We start from the raw sequence: 20,791 nt of genomic DNA, 5'->3' as shown, positions 1-20,791 counted from the left end.
GGGCGATTTTGCACTTTCCCCGACAAACATGTGTGTTTACTCTTTGATTTTATAATTTCGTAGCATACTTAACGGTGTTTGAGTGAAGTTCATCTTCTTTTATATGGTCGTAATGCCAGTGACACATGAATTTTATATGGTCGTAATGCCAGTGACAACTTTTTATTTACTTCCCCCCCCCTAGTCAAAACGTCTTCAACTTTTCAATAGATTATCCATATGTAATTTACTAAAGTGATTTTTGGGTTTTCATCCGCAGAGAACCCGCTGGCGCTTCGGGAGCGAACCCGTTGGCGCCGTTCCATTTTTACTCGCCAAGCGAGCCGTAAACGTGATACTTTGTAAACGTGATTTTTAGTGCATGTAAATTCTAGTTAGCAGACTAAACAATATATTAAGCATATGGTAGTAAAAATTCACAGATAATAAGCATGTAGATGTAAAACTAACAGGTTAAACGTGATATACGGAAATAAATTGGTATTAAATTTAAACAGAAATTAATTATTAAATTATTAACTTTTGTTATGAATTATGCTGATTATGATACTTTTCATTTTAACCTATGCCATTTGACATAAAATCAACCTGCTACTTACTAAACCGCTAGCCTGACCAAGTATGTGACATTATGAGACATAAAAAAAAAGTTACATAAAGTTAGTAAAATGTAAATGTCACTTCTTTCAAATATGCCCAACTATTATAAGAGTAAAATATTTAATGCTACTTGATCAATTACTTAAAGTTTATTTCATTTTAAAATTTATTAATAATTATGTTAATTCATGTTTAGTAATAATACATACTACTTATGGATCTATTTCATTTTTAGGATGGTATTACAAATGTGAAATTTTAATTGAATTTATTCAGTTTGCATTTACTCATAGGTCCTGAATTTTTTTTCATTAATGGTCCTTAATTTCTGTGTGCAGAAATGTGTATGAACTCTGATTAACAGTTTTCAGTATTTTTTTTTTTTTTTTAGTTACTCTCATGCAGGTTAAAGCAATTTACATTGAAACAAATACCCATCCTTTTCATAATTTATTTCACAATACTAATAACCTTCAACAGTAATCAAATTTTCTTCAGTAACATTGTTAATAAAACTTGAACATTACACATTTCATTACTTTTCAAGAGTCATTTGAACTATATTCCTTACACCAGCAGTGGTTTGCTAATTTTGATGACCATGGGAATACATCAAACTATTCTGTCACAGATAATCAGTAATAAATAGTATTTATTCTTAAAATTTAATAATCTATTTATGTCACACCTGCCATCCTCTGAAAGGTTATTGTAAGAAAAGCATTAACAATATATTGTTACAATTTTACGCCATAAAAATTGATTTATTATCATAATTTTAGTTGACAATAAACAATAATAAAAATAAAAGCATTACTTAATTATTTAAAATGCACATTTTTGAAGAGTACGAAAACGAATTATTTTAGCGTTTTGAAACCTCATGGTTCTGCGTGCGTACAGCTGTTAATAATTAAGAACACAACATGAACAGCCGTGTTACAAATTAGCATTCACCCCTCCCGCTTTATTTTCTTCCTTTCATCCCGAACCGAGAACCGGGATCTACGAAAATATTTCTATCTATTCGTTGTTAAAAAATTAAGAAAAAAAAGTAATAAATAAAAGAAGAATAATAGAAATCTGCAAATGGGAAGAACCACAGTGATAACGGAACAAAATGGACGCAAGATGAATGGTTGCAACAAGCGAATAGGTTGAATCCACTGGGTTACCAGATTTTAACTATTATCGCCAAATTTGGCAATGTTTACATTCACCGGGTTCTCTCTGGAAGTGCTTCCTGATTTTTTTTTATTTTCCTTCTATAATTTACTTAAAATTCATTGGAATGCATGCAGCCTATTCTCATGTTTTATGAATAATTTTCAGTTTCACCTTTTTGCCCTTTATCTTGACAAACATGAGAGAGAAGAACGATCCACATCTCTTAATAGAGGTATCACTGAAGAGCCAAATGGCTAGAAAGAGGAGGAATGTCTTAGAATTCTGAATAATTAATTAGCCAGTGAAATGAACTTACTAGCTGAACAGATTTGTTCACCTTTCCAATGCTTTATTTAATAAGAAAATATGGAACGGCCTGAGTATAGGACTCCATTGGCAGTTTTTCGGTTCAGGGCAAAGCATAAAGAAAATTGATTAAATTAAAATTGAAAACAGAAGTTAAAAAGCATATTTTAACCAGAACGAATTTTAGAATACAAAGTCTTTAATCCAGACTCGTCGGGACTTCGGCGATTCCGAATTATAGATCATCAATTTAAACCTGGTAAGATGACATGCAGAAATTATAAAATTAAAAATATGAAACCGTAATTTATGAAATAAAGAGCAATTATGATCTAAAGGGTATCAAAATTAAAAAAAAAAGTGCTTAATATTTATTTGTTTACTTTATTAAGCATTTCTTTCAATGTAAGTTGTTTAAGCTGCTTCATTTTTTGTGCTAATAGTTTCTCTTTAATTCTATAAACAGACATAATTTCTTGTTCAGTTACAAAGTTCCACTATTCAAGTCCTGTAATTGCTGTGTCGAGAATACCGACTAACTTGTCAATCGAAATTTTTTCGTTTTGAATAACCTCTCTGTCACTTTCTTCACTATCGGAAGCAGTATGTCATATACTTTTGACTTTCCGATGTCATACTCCTCGCATAATTTTGAGGCGGATATGCCTTTATCCATTTTTTGCAGCAATTCAACTTTTTGTTTGATGAACATTGAAACATGCTTTCGCTTTGTAGATCCTTTGGCAGCTCCAGAATCGGAAACTCCTTTTGACATAATTGAAAGTTCGAGCTTACTTTTTATAAAATTGCTCTAACAGTCTGCAAAAAATAATAGGTTGATCTTTGGATTATGGAAACTTGGCGAAAATTTGGCGACCGACTCTGCTACAGCAACCCTCTATTTTTTTTTTCGCCGCCATTTTGTCTTCACGAAGTAAAGACGTGTTTCTTTTCTTTTTATTTACTCAACAATTTTTCCAACAATCTACTAGCCAAATTACGCTGATGCTAGAAATTTTATGCAACAAAACTGCTTAATCATGACAAATATTAACTGAAAAATTGGGGAAAAGTGCACAATCGCAAACTCCTTGCGCGTTTTTCAGAATAGCACATACACATAAACCATTTACACGTCGACTTATTTTTACTTAAAAAAACATCCCAGAATTGCATAAAAATGGCATTGCACACACACTCTTAACTTTATCCATCTACACTGCTATTTTCTGATAAATTACAAAAATTTGCACGAAAATGCAGGAAAATTTGGTTGATCTTTACATTATGGTAACTTGACGTTTTTTTGACGAAAATTTGGCGACCAACTCTCCTACAGCAACCCCCTATTTTTTTTACCCCGCCGCCATTTTGTCTTCACGAAGTAAAGACATGTTTCTTTTCTTCTTATCTACTGAACACTTCTTCCAACAATCTACTAGCCGAATTACACTTATGCTAGAAATTTTATCAAACAAAACTGCTTAATCATGACAAATATTCACTGCAAAATTGGGAAAAAGTGCACAATACCATACTCCTTACGCGTTTTTCAAAATAACACATACACATAAACCATGTACACGCCGACTTATTTTTACTTAAAAAAACATCCCAGAATTGCACAAAAATGGCATTGCGCACACGCTTCACTATATCCATGTACACTGCTTTTTTCTCATAAATTAGAAAAATTTCACGAAAATACATGACAATTTTCTCAATCTTTAAACCCGGTAAAAAGAACATATATGAAATTACCTGATCGCGAAAAAGTATTTACCCTTTACAAATATGAACATTTCCACATATAAAATAAATAAAATATCCAAAAACTTTTACCTCTAAATCATCTATTACATTATACACGTCACCAACGAATTCATACCGCAAACATTACAAATACTTAATATCAAATATTTAAATTATTTCCATGCACGTTTATTTCAACTTAAACGTATACCAAATTCCTACAAACATAAAATTCACAAAATAACTATCATTTCATTAAAATATAATTAAATTCAAAAACACTACTTAAAATATAAATGAGCACATACATTAAATTAATAAAAATTACCTTACAATCCTAATTACTTTAAACTAAATCATTGCTAATAACAATTTTCCCAATAATACAAAATTACTTTCCACCTTACATTTAGAACAATGCATAAAAATAATATCCTCAAATAATTAAAAATACTAACTTACCTAATCTTCTTCAGAATCTTGATTACGTGTCAGATAAATTATTCTTTAGTTACGGCCATGGGATCCAAAAATTCACGAACACTGTTTCACACAACACAGAATAAACCAAATACAAAATTTCCAGATTTTTTCCCGATTTCCCCCCTTTTCCGATTCAAGAACTGTAATTCGTCCATTAATATCAAATGACATATCCCATGATCTCTCATTTCCCTCACACAAAATAATGCGTAATCGGAACTGAGTACTGCTCACATTATTACCAAAGTCCCAGGTAGTAACCTTTATCGCCTCCAAGATGTCGCCAAACTACCAGTTACCATATTGTAAAGATCAACCGAAAATTTTCTTAATCTTTAAACTTGATAAAAAGCACATATATGAAATTACCTGACTGCGAAAAAGTACACACCCTTTTCATGAATGAACATTTCCACATATAAAATAAATAAAATATCCACATGCTTTTACCTCTAAATTATCTGTTATATTATAAACGTCACAAACGAATTTATATGCAAACATTAAAAATAGTTACAAATACTTAGTGTGAAATATTTAAATTATTTCTATACACGTTTACTTCAACTAAAACGTATACCAAATTCCTACAAACATAAAATTCACAAAATAACTATCATTTAATTAAAATATCACTAAACCATGTACACGTCGACTTATTTTTACTTAAAAAAACATCTCAGAATTGCACAAAAATGGCATTGCGCACACTCTTCACTATATCCATGTACACTGCTTTTTTCTCATAAATTAGAAAAATTTCACAAAAATGCATGAAAATACTCAACGTATACTACTCAAACGTATTCCAAAATACTACAAATATATAACTCACAAAATCACGATCATTAAATTAAAAAACACTACTTAAAATATAAATAAGCACATACATTAAATTAATAAAAATTAGATTACAATCCTAATTACTTTAAACTAAATCATTGCTAATAACAATTTCCAATAATACCTCATTAATTTATTTACTCCTTACATTTAGAACAATGCATAAAAATTATATCCTCAAATGATTAAAAATACTAACTTAGCTAATCTTCATTAAATGGCTGCAGTACTACTGCTAATTTCTAAATCCTAAATCCAGTAGTCAACTAGAAGTCTATTCACCAAGTAATAAGAAATTAATAAAATTTCACCTATACTCAAACTACTTTCAGCAAACCACGTACCCTTCCTTACACTCCTTTTCACAAAATGTCCATTTTCACCATATTTCTTGCACCGTCATTTAAACTTAACTGTAATATCCTTCCTTTCACACAATCTCAACTTATTATTATTATCAGATAAACGCATTAAAAATTTAGAATTCACTTTACATTGCGCCATGCAATCCGAAAATTAATCAACACTATTTCACACAACACACAATGAAGCTTTTCCAAATTAACCCCCTTTTCCGATTAAAGAAGTGTAATTTGTCCATTAATGTCACGTTTCACACAACACAGAATATAGCTAAATACGAAATTTCCAGATTTCCCCAATTTTCCGATTAAACAACTGTAATTCGTCCATTAATGTCACATGACATATCTCATGATCTCTCATTTCCCTCACACAAAATAATGCATTATCGGAACTCAGTGCTTCGCACATTATTACCAAAGTCCTAGGTAGTAACCTTTATCGCCTCCAAAATGTTGCCAAACTACCAGTTACCATATTCCAAAGATCAGCCAAATAATAAGCCGGATCCAATTAGAAGATTAAGGAACAGTGTAATCTGCAATATTAACTGAGAAAGGTAATTAGATAATTTTAGCCTAGCTTATATCATCCGTTATACATTAAACACGCATGCGTAAATGCATTATGCGTTTACGCATGTGCAGAAAGTTTGTAGCTTTGAGGTCCGGATTAAAGACTTTGTACTGTACATACGTGAATAAAATTTTGCCAGTCACACAACGTCTGTCAACAAAAGCTCCACGATTTTGCTATATCACATGCATTTCTGAGATTCAAAATTTCGAAAGTAATGATAAAAACTTCTTCCAAAGTTAACTTACTACACGAAACCACAATTCAAGTCTTAAACTCCGCTGACAGCTACATACTTTACCAGCAACCATTTAACTGCAAATCCACACAAGAACTATCAGAAACGCCCTTCTTCGTCCAAGTTCTCGTAGCAGCTCCACATTTCGGACTCCCTTTTAAAAGTCCCACAGAAATTCCAAAAATACACTTTGATCGTCATAAACACACCTGTGAACAAAAGACTCATTGACAACTCCAACATCGTACCTTTTAATCCTAAATGTACTTGATGTTGAAAGACCCAATCTAAAATATGCGCCCAATCTAAAATATATCTAAAATATGCGACTGAAATCCCAATCTAAAATATGTGACTGAAATCTTGCCACCACGTCTCTTTCAACATCAAAAGGGTTGCCATACAAATAGCATCGTCCACCAAACCATCCCACAGCACAGAATCGCGCTAAAAACCAGCGCAGAACACATATCGCCACATTTGGTGATCTTAGGGCGCATATAAGAGTAGAACAGAAATTTCGCATATTTTTAATTATTTATATAACTACTTATACTCGCTTATGACATTTGCTGTCATTTTGCAACAATTATTTTATTTAGAACATTTTTTTCCCTCTCCCACACTTAACGATCTTATCTCCATTCTGATGAATCTCTCCCTCACCCCCCCCCAAAGGCTCTGAAAAATCAAACTTTGAGTAGACTTGATAAATACTATCAAAATACAACTGTTCTTATATGAATAGAATTTATTGCCCGATGGAAAGGTTTTGATAGTTTGCTTTAGTAATCGGTAGATTTTTATACCGATTTTAAGTTCTTTTTTCTGAATTTTCAGCTGTTGTTGTCCTACCACCAACCTTTCGAGAAGACTTTTGGCTTGCTACATATTTAGAGCGCCCCCATGCTGCATGTACACTATACGTTTACAAACATTCATCCTTCTCCGGAATTCGAGCCGGACCCTTCGATATGGCAGTCAGCGACACTAACCTATATACCAGCTTGGCTGCAATTTTCAGTTGTTCATGAGTCCACTAAAAAGCTTTGCTGCTTAAAATGTTAATTGCTTAAAAATACTTGCAGTCTAAAGCATTGATATTTACATGTTTTTACCTTAATATTTCTTTACAAAGACAGAATGATAGCTGTTAATACAGACGGGTTTAATGTATTTGGATTACGGTGAAGCATGCAATTGTTTATCTGCCCAGGAGGAAGGAAACTTTCTAAGAGGATCTGACTTATATTTTCATTCCAGTTGTAAAAAAGCCAAGAAAACTTCCATGCAACCAGCTCTTTGGCCAGGATTTGAACCCGTGTCGAGCTAGCTGTGCTTAGCGATTTTAGATGCTCTGCCAGTAGGATCCGGAGTCTTATTTAAAATCTTGTTTTGAAATCCTCTACCCTAATTTAGTGTGATAGTTGTCGTAGTAGGAAGGGTTAGGGTTTATTATTGAATATAACAAAGCATACGAGAGCTATCGGCCTTCGTGGAGCCCTTTCTGTAGGAAACTGGGTTGGTTACACATGCAGGAAATCACGAAAACCAAAGAGGCAGGAATTTCATCCCTTCCATTTGGGTTCGAACCTAGCTCGAACTGCCAGTATCCAAAATCTTAACCATTGGATTTAACCACTGGGGACGCCGTAAGGAAAAAATAAATATTGCTGTAATGTTCTGTTTAATATTTCTTAAATAATCTTGAACCAAAATTAAGGTGTTTTTATGCTAATGATTAATATAATTACGCATCACTATTAGCATTTCATTTCTTTCAAACATTTTGTATTCAAACACGCAAATGAACTCAAAATAAATTTATATTGCATTTAAAACAAATAAATTCATTTTCGGTTAAATTTGGTTTTAATAATTGGTTATTTCTTTTCCAAAAGCAGCAGCCGAGCGGTAACGTCGCTGAATACTGGTAGTTCGGTCCGAGGTTCGAATCCCGCGAACAGGCTGGCTGCATGATCGTTTTCATGGTTTTTCCCATGTGTAATGTGTATACGAGCCAGTTTCCCTTAAAAAGTCCTCCATGAAGGCATCCCTCCCTTAAGACAGATAGCCCTCGAGTGCTTTGCCATAATCTAATAAACCAACCTTGGTTGATCTTTACATTATGGTAACTTGGCGATTTTTTGGCGAAAATTTGGCGACCAGCTCTCCTACAGCAACCCTGTATTTTTTTTTCCCGCCGCCATTTTGTCTTCACGAAGTAAAGACATGTTTCGGTTGATCTTTACATTATGGTAACTTGGCGATTTTTTTGGCGAAAATTTGGCAACCAACTCTCCTACAGCAAACCTCTATTTTTTTATCCCCGCCGCCATTTTGTCTTCACGAAGTAAAGACATGTTTCTTTTCTTCTTATCTACTGAACACTTCTTCCAACAATCTACTAGCCGAATTACACTTATGCTAGAAATTTTATCAAGCAAAACTGCTTAATCATGACAAATATTCACTGCAAAATTGGGAAAAAGTGCACAATACCATACTCCTTATGCGTTTTTCAAAATAACACATACACATAAACCATGTACACGCCGACTTATTTTTACTTAAAAAAACATCCCAGAATTGCACAAAAATGGCATTGCGCACACTGTTCACTATATCCATGTACACTGCTTTCTTCTCATAAATTAGAAAAATTTCACGAAAATGCATGACAATTTTCTCAATCTTTAAACCCGGTAAAAAGAACATATATGAAATTACCTGATCGCGAAAAAGTATTTACCCTTTACAAATATGAACATTTCCACATATAAAATAAATAAAATATCCAAAAACTTTTACCTCTAAATCATCTATTACGTTATACACGTCACCAACGAATTCGTACCGCAAGCATTACAAATACTTAGTATCAAATATTTAAATTATTTCCATGCACGTTTATTTCAACTTAAACGTATACCAAATTCCTACAAACATAAAATTCACAAAATAACTATCATTTCATTAAAATAGAATTAAACTCAAAACACTACTTAAAATATAAATGAGCACATACATTAAATTAATAAAAATTACCTTACAATCCTAATTACTTTAAACTAAATAATTGCTAATAACAATTTTCCCAATAATACCAAATTCCTTTCCACCTTACATTTAGAACAATGCATAAAAGTAATATCCTCAAATAATTAAAAATACTAACTTACCTAATCTTCTTCAGAATCTTGATTACGTGGCGGATACACTTTTCTAATTCATTCAATAAAATTATTGAAAGATTTTTTCTGCGAATTTTTCCTCCATACTTCCTCTGCTAAATAAAAAGCGAACTTCTCTTTATCACAATGCCTAAATACCCATTTCGAATTCACTTTAGTTAGGGCCATGGGATCCAAAAATTAAACAACACTGTTTCACACAACACAGAATAAAGCTAAATACAAAATTTCCACATTTTTCCCCGATTTCCCCCCTTTTCCGATTAAAGAACCGTAATTTGTCCATTAATATCACTTGACATATCCCATGATCTCTCATTTCCCTCACGCAAAATAATGCGTAATCGGAACTGAGTACTGCTCACATTATTACCAAAGTCCCAGGTAGTAACCTTTATCGCCTCCAAAATGTCACCAAACTACCAGTTACCATATTGTAAAGATCAGCCCATGTTTCTTTTCTTTTTATCTACTGAACACTTCTTCCAACAATCTACTAGCCAAATTACACTTATGCTAGAAATTTTATCTAACAAAACTGCTTAATCATGACAAATATTCACTGCAAAATTGGGAAAAAGTGCACAATACCATACTCCTTATGCATTTTTCAAAATAACACATACACATAAACCATGTACACGTCGACTTATTTTTACTTAAAAAAGCATCCCAGAATTGCACAAAAATGGCATTGCGCACACTGTTCACTATATCCATGTACACTGCTTTTTTCTCATAAATTAGAAAAATTTCACGAAAATACATGACAATTTTTTGAATCTTTAAACCCGGTAAAAAGAACGTATATGAAATTACCTGATCGCGAAAAAGTATATACCCTTTCCAAATATGAACATTTTCACGTATAAAATAAATAAAATATCCAAAAATTTTTACCTCTCAGTTATCTATTATATTATAAACGTCACCAACGAATTCATACCGCATACATTACAAATACTTAGTGTCAAATATTTAAATTATTTCCATGCACGTTTACTTCAACTAAAACGTATACCAAATTCCTACAAACATAAAATTCACAAAATAACTATCATTTAATTAAAATATCACTAAACCATGTACACGTCGACTTATTTTTACTTAAAAAAACATCCCAGAATTGCACAAAAATGGCATTGCGCAGACTCTTCACCATATCCATGTACACTGCTTTTCTCTCATAAATTAGAAAAATTTCACGAAAATGCATAACAATTTTCTGAATCTTTAAACCCTGTAAAAAGAACCTATATGAAATTACCTGATCGCGAAGAAGTATATACCGTTTCCAAATATGAACATTTCCTCGTATAAAATAAATATCCAAAAACTTTTACCTCTACATTATCTATTATATTACAAACGTCACTAACTAATTCATACCGCAAACGTTACAAATGGTTACAAATACTTAGTGTCAAATATTTAAATTATTTCCATGCACGTTTACGCAAATTACTTTACTTCCACCTTACATTTAGAACAATGCATAAAAATAATATCCTCAAATAATTAAAAATTCTAACTTACCTAATCTTCTTCAGAATCTTGATTACGTGTCCGATAAACTTTTCTTATTTCTGTTTCAGGATCTTTAAAATCATACTTATAGTTCACAGCAAGGTACCAGGTAAAATAAATAACTAAATAAAATATCTTTACTTCTATCTCGCACAACCTTAAAGAAACACTTATTACTACCCCTTACAATCCCACTAAATACCCATTTCGAATTCACTTTAGTTAGGGCCATGGGATCCAAAAATTAACGAACACTGTTTCACACAACACAGAATAAAGCCAAATACAGAATTTCCAGATTTTTTCCCGATTTCCGCCCTTTTCCGATTAAAGAACCGTAATTCGTCCATTAATATCACATGACATATCCCATGATCTCTCATTTCCCTCACACAAAATAATGCGTAATCGGAACTGAGTACTGCTCACATTATTACCAAAGTCCCAGGTAGTAACCTTTATTGCCTCCAAAATGTCGCCAAACTACAAGTTACCATATTCTAAAGATCAGCTGCAACCTAAGTTTTATATTATTTTAGGTGTATCCTATCCATGTACTAATTACTAATCTCTAGGCTTGTTGATGCGCCCATATTTTAACACCTTAACTGCCGCGGAAAACGTACAAGATTCATTTCCCAGTGCCACGGTTTTTCAAACAGGCGCGCATAGTTATGCGATGTATTGGGGGAAAATAAGTGTAAGTTTTACTTTCTAAAAACTGTTTACTTTTGTAAAATAAAGAATAAAAAAAAAAATGAATGCACAAAATTTAATGTTTTGAGTAAAAGTATAATAAAAAGATGTAAGTATAATAAAAAAGAACCCTGCAATGGAGTTATGATCAATTCATTTTTAGATCAGTAAAGTGTTATATCAGGTTTCAGTGTTATACCTTGTGAAATCAGTATACCTAGAAAAACATATATTTCTTCTGAACTAGTTAAATACCACGATTTTGTTCTTGATTTTTCATTTGCAAGGTGTTGGTTCATATACTTGTCTACAAAACGGTTAGTTTCAGTAACAATATGGAGCACGAGCAGTTCATGAAAAAATAATTCAAAAAAGATAAATGTGTTTGAAACATCCGTTATATCTTTCTTTATTCCTGGAACCTACTACAAAAAGTAAATGAAAACGAAGGACACAGAATAAAAAAAAAAATATATGTTTTACTCAAACACCACCAGCCAATAACACGCAGTCATTACTTTCACTGCTTTAGACACTCATCTCTCTCCAATTTCTCCCTACACTTCTCTGAAATAGTATCTTCCTTCGCATGCTTTGTCAAGGTCATTTTGGGGTTGCATTCCAAAGCTTTGTGAATAATTTTACGGGTAGCAGCGCAAAGCAAATGATAGTAGTTTGGAAGGGCGTATATACACGCCCGGGGCAGTTAACGCATCGGCTGAACAAGGCATATATATACGCCTGCGGCAGTCAAGGGGTTAAAAACATGACACCCTACATGTAGTGTTACTGTAAGCCCATTTTTCTCAGAAATTCCTCCACGGAAATATCTCTTTCATTAGGGATATATCGCATGCTTTAACTTTAAACGTCAATTTGTAGGATTTTATACATTAGTAATCTGAACATAATTCAAAACATGATATTATTCGTAACAAGGAAGTGCTAGACAAGGTTAACAGGATTGGTCGATACTACTCAGAGCAGAACTCAAGAACACCAACAATACATGACTGTCTGAAAATCGAATTTAGATGCAGACTGATACTAACTATATAAGTACATAGGTTAATATTATTATTATAGTTTATATACGTATTTATGTGTACAATTAAGCGTATTAAGATTTACAAACTATTTTATGTGAAAAAAAAATTTTCTAAATACAGTCAAAAGTCGTTAATTCGGACTCGTCGGGACTTCGGTGATTCCGGATTATCGATTTTTCCGGATTATAGATCATCAGCTTAAATCTCGTAAGATGGCATGCAGAAATTCTAAAATTAAAAATATGAAACCATAATTTATGAGATAAAGAACAATTATGATCTAAAGGGTATCAAAATTTACAAAAAAAAAAAAAAAAAAGCTTAATATTTATTTGTTTACTTTGTAGCGTTGCGCGCCTCCAACTTGCACGCAACCAAGAGGTGACTGTGAAAACTGGATAAAAGACAGAGTCTTGTTAAGGGTTTAAGTCCCTTTTTATTCAACGTAATAAATTACAAGTGCGTGCTCTTGACGCTCACAAACTGCGCCAACTTGGCGGTCAAATAAAAATAATAACCTGAAAAGAAACTAAAGACAAGACTCTTAACTATGAGGCTCTCTAAAAGTAACTAACCTCACCGCATTTTACAATACCGCGGCTAATTCAGCAACTTGAAGATCACGTTGAACGATTAACAATACTTCCAGGCAAGCACACAGGCCGAAACGTGGGGTTCTTCAATTTCTGGCTAACTACCTCCGCGCTCGTGAAGTAAGAACAGCACACCTTGAACTCGTTTCCTTCCTATTTAACTCAGAATACTTCCGCTGATAATTTGAATCCTTGCGCGTTCTACTAAAATTTACATACTCTGGCATTGGCAGTTCCAGGGGAAAAGTAAGGCTTGACAGGAAAGGTAGTTTAAACTTAAAATAAATGTTAGTTAAAATAAATATAAACCCTACATTTGCCGCTGCCAGAATTTGGAAAACTTGGAAGCAGGTCCTACAAACGACCTGTTGTAAGTTTCTATAATTCTGAACTAACTCTCGAGAACCTCGTTTACACAAAAAAAATCTTATGTAACAAATTGTATACTAAAATTCTGTGTATACTTATAACTCTCTCTTCTTACAGCAACTTTTCCTGGACTTCATTAATCAATCAATCTTGGTCTTTTCCTTCCAGCATCTGGAAGGAATAAGGATCAGTATCTTTCTAAATACATTTAATTTACACTTTCTTGACACAATAAATTTTTGTTTTTAAACGATTCGTTTTCCTTAGTTATTGCTCAATTCACATTCATTCAATTTTTCAAGCATTAATTTAACTTTACCCTGGCTCTCCACCATGTGTTGTGTCAAACGGGAATATTCGTGTTTTAGTCTTACAACACTACCTAACCTAACCACCATGATTTGTTAGAATTCAAGGACCAAATAGACACACCTTACTCGACATTCTACAACTCAATGAGCTACTTTAACATTCTTAAAAATTCAAGTGTAGGTGGAGAACCCTACAAAACACATTCATTCTAACTTCCCCCTCATTCATCTTTAAACATGCAGGCTTTCGCTCTAAAGCATGACTTTATCTACAGTTTAATACTTAAATTTTGAATTCATTCCTTTTGAGCATTTTACTTTTAGCATCTAAAATTTTATGCTTCTAGACTAAATTCTACTTTAACATAACATTCAAGTATTTACGTACATTTACAAAATTTTAATACATATGATTTTTACAATTTACCATAAAATGAATAAGAGAAATAAATTTTTACTTTACTCATTCTTCGCCAAGCTGGCGGTACTGAAACTAAAATTCTTATTAATACAAGAATACGAAGTTATTTTTATCTTCGGCCAAATTTTGGCTTTAACATAACAGAATTAGTCTTTCGACCAACAGAAAATGCTTGTTCTTAGCTTTTATACTTAAAGAAAATAATACTTTCGCCTTAGCTAAATAAAGTAAAACAAAACTAAGTCTCAGCCGAGACATATTGACTTTCGTCAAAACATAGAACTTCGTACTTATGCATAACATTTCGGAACAAAGGAGAAAAAAATTTTATAGAAGATTTTAACTTATCTTTGAGTTTTCGATGCTTGAAACTCCGTCATTCTTTTGTGGCAATATTGTTCCCAAGTTATAGGTTTCATGGACGTCAATCTTCTCCTTACTGACCTCCGAGTGTCGTCCACATTAGTTTTTCTTTTGCGTCCTCTGCATGCTGGCCTCTTGGCGGAGTAATCGTCTGGTTGTTGTCGTTTCCGTTTTTCCATGGGACGGCTGGTCTTGACATCCTCTGGTCTGGAGTCCTTCTTGAATTTCTTGTGATGTTCCTGGTATTTTTGTTTCTCCTGCTGCCGTTTCAGTTTCCGGAACGGCGGCCTTCCTGGCACCTGACTCTCTGGCCCTGGGCGCGTTCTCCTTGCTGTATAATTTCTCCTGCAATCTGTTGTAGGTGGTGTTTTGCTCTTTACCACGGTTTCTTTACACGGTGCATCTGTATTCTTGTTTTTCTTAAATGCTGGAGTTTGAAAGTTTTTCTTTTTTCTTTTTGATACCGTCGTCCGGGTTGTAGAAGGGCTAGGTCTCTCTTCAGTTCTCTGCTTCTTGGGTGGTGGAACAGTTGTTGTTATCTCTGGACCTTCTACTTCGTTTAGACTTGAGTCCTGCAAGAAACTTTTAAGGATTTCAAAATCATTTGGATTATAGTATTTTTTCACCTGGTCGGGACTTGCTTTACAGATCTCCCCTCTCTCATTCTTAAGATATAATACAACACCTTTGATTTCCTGAATTACATAGGGGCCTTCAAATTTTGGAGCTAGCTTTGCCGTAAAATTGTCTGGGGCACTTGATAAAGAAAATTTCCACTTCAATACTTTATCCCCAACTTTAAAATCTGCTTCACGGCGTTTTCTATCATAATATGTTTTTTGCTTATTTCTTGCCGTATCCGAGCTTTTAAGCGCCTGATCAATCAGTTTTTGCACATCTTTCTGTTTAAACTCTTGCTCTCTTTGTTGCACAAAGAATAATTTATCTAAAGGCGTAATTAACTTTCTGCCTAAAAATAATTCTGCTGGGGTTTTTCCTGTAGTATCGTGATTTGCCGTTCTTAAAGCATAAGCTAATTCATTTATGTAGCCATCCCAGCGCTTGTGATGTGTGCTCACGTAACTGCGAATTATTTTTACTATGTTTTTATTCACTCTTTCTGCTATGTTTGCCTGTGGTCTATACGGAACCATTTTGATATGGCGTATGCCAAGTCCATTGCATATGTTTTCAAATATTTGACTAACGAATTGTTTTTCGTTATCGCTAATGACTTTTATCGGTGCACCGTATTTTAAAATGTATCTGTGTAAGAATGCATCTGCGACTGTTTTGGCTGACGCGCGTTTAAGTGGAACAGTTTCTGTCCATTTTGAATAATGATCTACTATTACTAAAAGAAAACTATTTTTATTTAACTCGCTCTGGGAGAAGGGACCAAGAAGATCTATGCCTAAAATTTCATTCGGAAATGTAGCGCGAATGCTATTTAAGTACCCGGCCTTGCTGTAATTAATATCATTTATTAACTGACATTGATTGCAGGACCTGACATACGCCGTTACTATTTTGTATAATTGTGGGAAATATACCGCCTCGCGTACCCTTTTTAAAGTCTTTCTGACCCCTAAATGACCCGCTGTTTTCGCGTCGTGTAATTCCTTCAAAATGCTTAATCGAAGCGAGGCTGGGATGACTGGTTTGTACTCAAGATTTTCGTATAAAATAATAAATTATCTATTATTTCATAGTTTTCTGCTCTATTTCTTATCGCATTGATATCTGTGTGCTCAAAGCTTTCAGGGTCTTTCAAATATGCATAGATATTCCTAAATTCAGGATCAGCTTTCAGTTCAGTGATAATCGTATCTCTAGAATCTAAAATTTTTGAAGTCAACACAGCGCATTTAAGTTAATTTCCTTCATCGTCCAGTTTTATACGAGAAAGTGCGTCAGCTACATTGTTTTCCTTACCCGGTTTATATTTTATTCTGATATTATATTCTTGGAGTTTTAAAGCCCATCTTATTAACCTGGGCGTTAGGTTTTTCCCCGAGTAAAGTCTACCAACAGCCGCATGATCCGAAAAGACTGTTACTGGCGCTTTGCCGAAATAAACTCGAAATTTGTGTACAGCCATTAATACGGCTAATGTTTCTCTTTCTGTAGCTGTATAATTCCTTTGTGTCTGATTCAATGTTTTACTAAAAAATGCCAGAGGATGGCTATTTTGCATAAGAACCGCACCCACCGCATAGTCTGACGCATCTGCTGCAATTTCCAGGTTTTCGTCCCCCTCTGGGAATTTTAAAACAGGGGCATTGATGAGCGCTTCTTTTAATCTTTCAAAATCTGTGTTTGTTTCTGCTGTCCACGTAAATTTACCTTTCTTTCTTTTGATTACTAAGAGTGGTTCAACAATATTAGCGAAATCTTTTATGAAAGACCGATAGTAAGAACATAACCCAAGGAAAGAAGAAAGTTTCTTGGCGGTGTTGGGCGGTGGGAAATTCTTGATGGCTTTTATTTTTGAATCTCGCGTTTCTATACCCTTTTGCGAAATTTTATAACCGAGATATTTAAGTTCTTTAGTTGCGAACTTGCATTTTGAGGCGTTAATTATAAGACCGGCCTCTTTTAATAATTTAAAAACTTGTTCTAGATCATTAATGTGTTGTTCCAACGTACTACTCGTTATAATTATATCATCTAGATAAATTAAAGTTGATTTTCCTAGGACAGGCTTTAGAACAATGTCCATAGCTCTCTGGAATGTTGATGGGGCCCCACACAACCCAAAGGGCATGCGTAAAAATGCATAAGTGCCCGATTTTGTTATAAACGCGGTTTTATGTACGTCTTCGGGTCTCATAGCTATTTGATAGTAGCCAGACGTTAAGTCCAAAGTAGACATGTATCTTGTCGATTTGATCTGTCTAATGATTTCCTCTATAACCGGCAAAGGGTAAACTGGAAATTTAGTAATACTATTTAGTTTTCTGTAATCGATAGCAAACCTCCAAGCCCTTTTATCTGAAGGAGGAAACTCGTTCTTTTTCCTACATAGTACGAGTGGACTCGCGTACTCACTATTTATGGGCGTTATTATTTTATTCTTTAACATCTCCTGAATATGTTCTTCGATGATTACGTCTTTTTGTTTGTCGTACCGATAAGGTTTAGTCCTACAAGGTTTTTCGGCAGTTACTTGTATCTTATGCGTAACTATCTGACAATTTCCCGGTTATTCTGAAAACAAGTTAGCAAAATTACTCACCACTTGCTGGATGGCTTGCCTTTCATGGTCATTCAGATGGCTAAGGTCCACTTGCGGTGTCTCCACAGGTTCCACCACCCTCTGGTCCATCTCCAGTACCACGGAACTGTCTTGAAAATTCAATTTGGCCCTCACGGCCCTTAAAAACTCCATACCTAAAATAAGAGAATTTTGCAGATTTTTCACTACAAAAATTAATACTTTGAGGCTTTCCTCTTTTACCTGTATGTTTAATGATAATTTCCCGATGCAGTGACATGTTTTTCCTTGCGCCGCTATAATTTCCGTATTTTTGGTTTTAAATAATCGTACCCTATAAAAATTCTTTTTGAAGAAATTTTCGCTCATAAAATTCCCTTCTGCTCCTGTATCGATGAGGGCTTCTACTGGTACATCGCCAACCAGGACTTGTATACTTGGTAGATGTGAGTTTTTTATGATGACCGTATTTAAATGTCTTTTTGAGGGTTTTTTTAAAACTTCCGGGGTCTGGACCCTCCCTTTCACAGGCCCCACTACTCGTTTAAAGCTTTCCTTTCAAGTTTTGCCTTCTGGGTACGCGGATGTTTATCTTCGAATTTTCTTTTTGGGCCTTGACCTTCGAGTTTCGATGAGTTAGCTTGTTAGCTCTTTCCCCCATAAGAGCGATTTCCATTTCTGGTTTCCTCATTTGAAGATTTCCTTCGGATACTTTGAGAATACGTTGGCCCTCTAGCTTTTTCCGCTATTCTGCGATTTTGAAACTTCGCCGCCAATTCGAAGAGCTCCTGCAATGTGCTTGGGTTTCTAATTTCGAAGTAGTCTTGAACAGCGGGTAACAATCTTGGTAAGATTATTTCAATAATCTCCGCATCGGGTTTCTTCCCATACAGCATATCCGTCAGCTTAATTTTTCGTAGAATAAAGTCCGTCAATTCTTCTATATCCCGTTGATAGAAACTATATAGTTCGGCTTCCAGCCTTGCTCGATCTTTCAGTATGGGGAAGGCCTTTACTAACGATTTTTTGCAATTTTCAAATGTATATGTCTGGCTTCCAAATTCCCCTAATAAAAATTTGCCTATATTTTTCCACCATAGTGCGGCCTGTCCTCTTAGTGCAGATGTGGCGATGGCAACTTTTTGTCTTTCAGGAACATGGTAGAGCTGAAAGTGGTTTTCTAGACCTTCTAGAAATACAGCCACCGAATTTTTTCCGTCGAAATGGACGTTTGGTTTGATTGACGCTCTCAAAGTCTGGACCAGGTATCCAAATCCTTCCAATTGGCTTGTCATTTCTTGGTGTTGTCCAGCGGCTTCCATCCAATTTTCGGCCATTTCAGTTCGAGAAGTGTTCGGGCGCCAGTGTAGCGTTGCGCGCCTCCAACTTGCATGCAACCAAGAGGTGACTGTGAAAACTGGATAAAAGACAGAGTCTTGTTAAGGGTTTAAGTCCCTTTTTATTCAACGTAATAAATTACAAGTGCGTGCTCTTGACGCTCACAAACTGCGCCAACTCGGCGGTCAAATAAAAATAATAACCTGAAAAGAAACTAAAGACAAGACTCTTAACTACGAGGCTCTCTAAAAGTAACTAACCTCACCGCGTTTTACAATACCGCTGCTAATTCAGCAACTTGAAGATCACGTTGAACGATTAACAATACTTCCAGGCAAGCACACAGGCCGAAACGTGGGGTTCTTCAATTTCTGGCTAACTACCTCCGCGCTCGTGAAGTAAGAACAGCACACCTTGAACTCGTTTCCTTCCTATTTAACTCAGAATACTTCCGCTGATAATTTGAATCCTTGCACGTTCTACTAAAATTTACATACTCTGGCATTGGCAGTTCCAGGGGAAAAGTAAGGCTTGACAGGAAAGGTAGTTTAAACTTGAAATAAATGTTAGTTAAAATAAATATAAACCCTACAACTTTATTAAACATTTCTTTCAATGTAAGTTGTTTAAGTTGCTACGTTTTATGTGATAATACTTTCTCTTTAATTCTATAAACAGACATAATTTCTTGTTCAGTTACTAAGTTCCGCTGTTCAAGTTCCATAATTGCTGTGCCGAGAATACCAACTAACTTGTCAATCGAAATTTTTTCGTTTTCATTAACCTCTCTGTCACCTTCTTCATGTCTTTATCCATTTTTTGCAGCAATTCCACTTTTTGTTTGATGGACATCGAAACATACTTTCGTTTTGTAGATCCTTTGGGAGCTCCAGCATCGCAAATTCTATTTGACATAATCGAAAGTTCAAGTTTACTTTTATAAAATTGCTCTTACAGTCTGCAAAAAATAATAAGCGAATCCAATTCGAAGATTAAGGAACAATGCAATAATCAACATTAACTGAAATAGATAATAGATAATTTTAGCTTATACTGTCCGTTTTACATTAAACGTGCACGCGAAAACGTATTCTGCACTTGCACACACGCATATGCGCATTCGTAAAGGTCTTATGCGCACGCGTAAACGCCTATGCGCATGTGTCAACGCGGCGCATGCGCAGAAAGTTTTTAGCTTTGAGGTCCGGATTATGGGTGTCCAAATTAACGAGTTTTGACTGTATAATTTTTCTCTTGGGGATCCAGGCTTCTTAGAGACTCCGAACACTGAAATTGAGAACTATGTATATTAATATAGCATAAATTTTCTGACTTTTTTTATTATTTTTAATTGCTTTTTTACTTTTAACCTGACTTTTTTTTTT

At 34.3% G+C, this 20,791-nt stretch overlaps 1 protein-coding gene across 1 annotated transcript in view; it reads left to right on the top strand.

The window, feature by feature from the left end:
* LOC118179404 (uncharacterized) overlaps positions 1 to 20,791 on the top strand; it is a 61,837-nt gene that overhangs the window by 625 nt on the left and 40,421 nt on the right. The gene's annotated exons all lie outside the window — the stretch shown is intronic.

Source organism: Stegodyphus dumicola, chromosome 11 (assembly GCF_044657685.1).
Source record: "Stegodyphus dumicola isolate Sdum_Otavi_A_Nest chromosome 11, ASM4465768v1".
Classification (NCBI taxonomy): Eukaryota; Metazoa; Arthropoda; class Arachnida; order Araneae; family Eresidae; genus Stegodyphus; species Stegodyphus dumicola.
The sequence above is the reverse complement of the archived record's forward strand: the minus strand, read 5'-3'. Positions and strand labels throughout refer to the sequence as shown.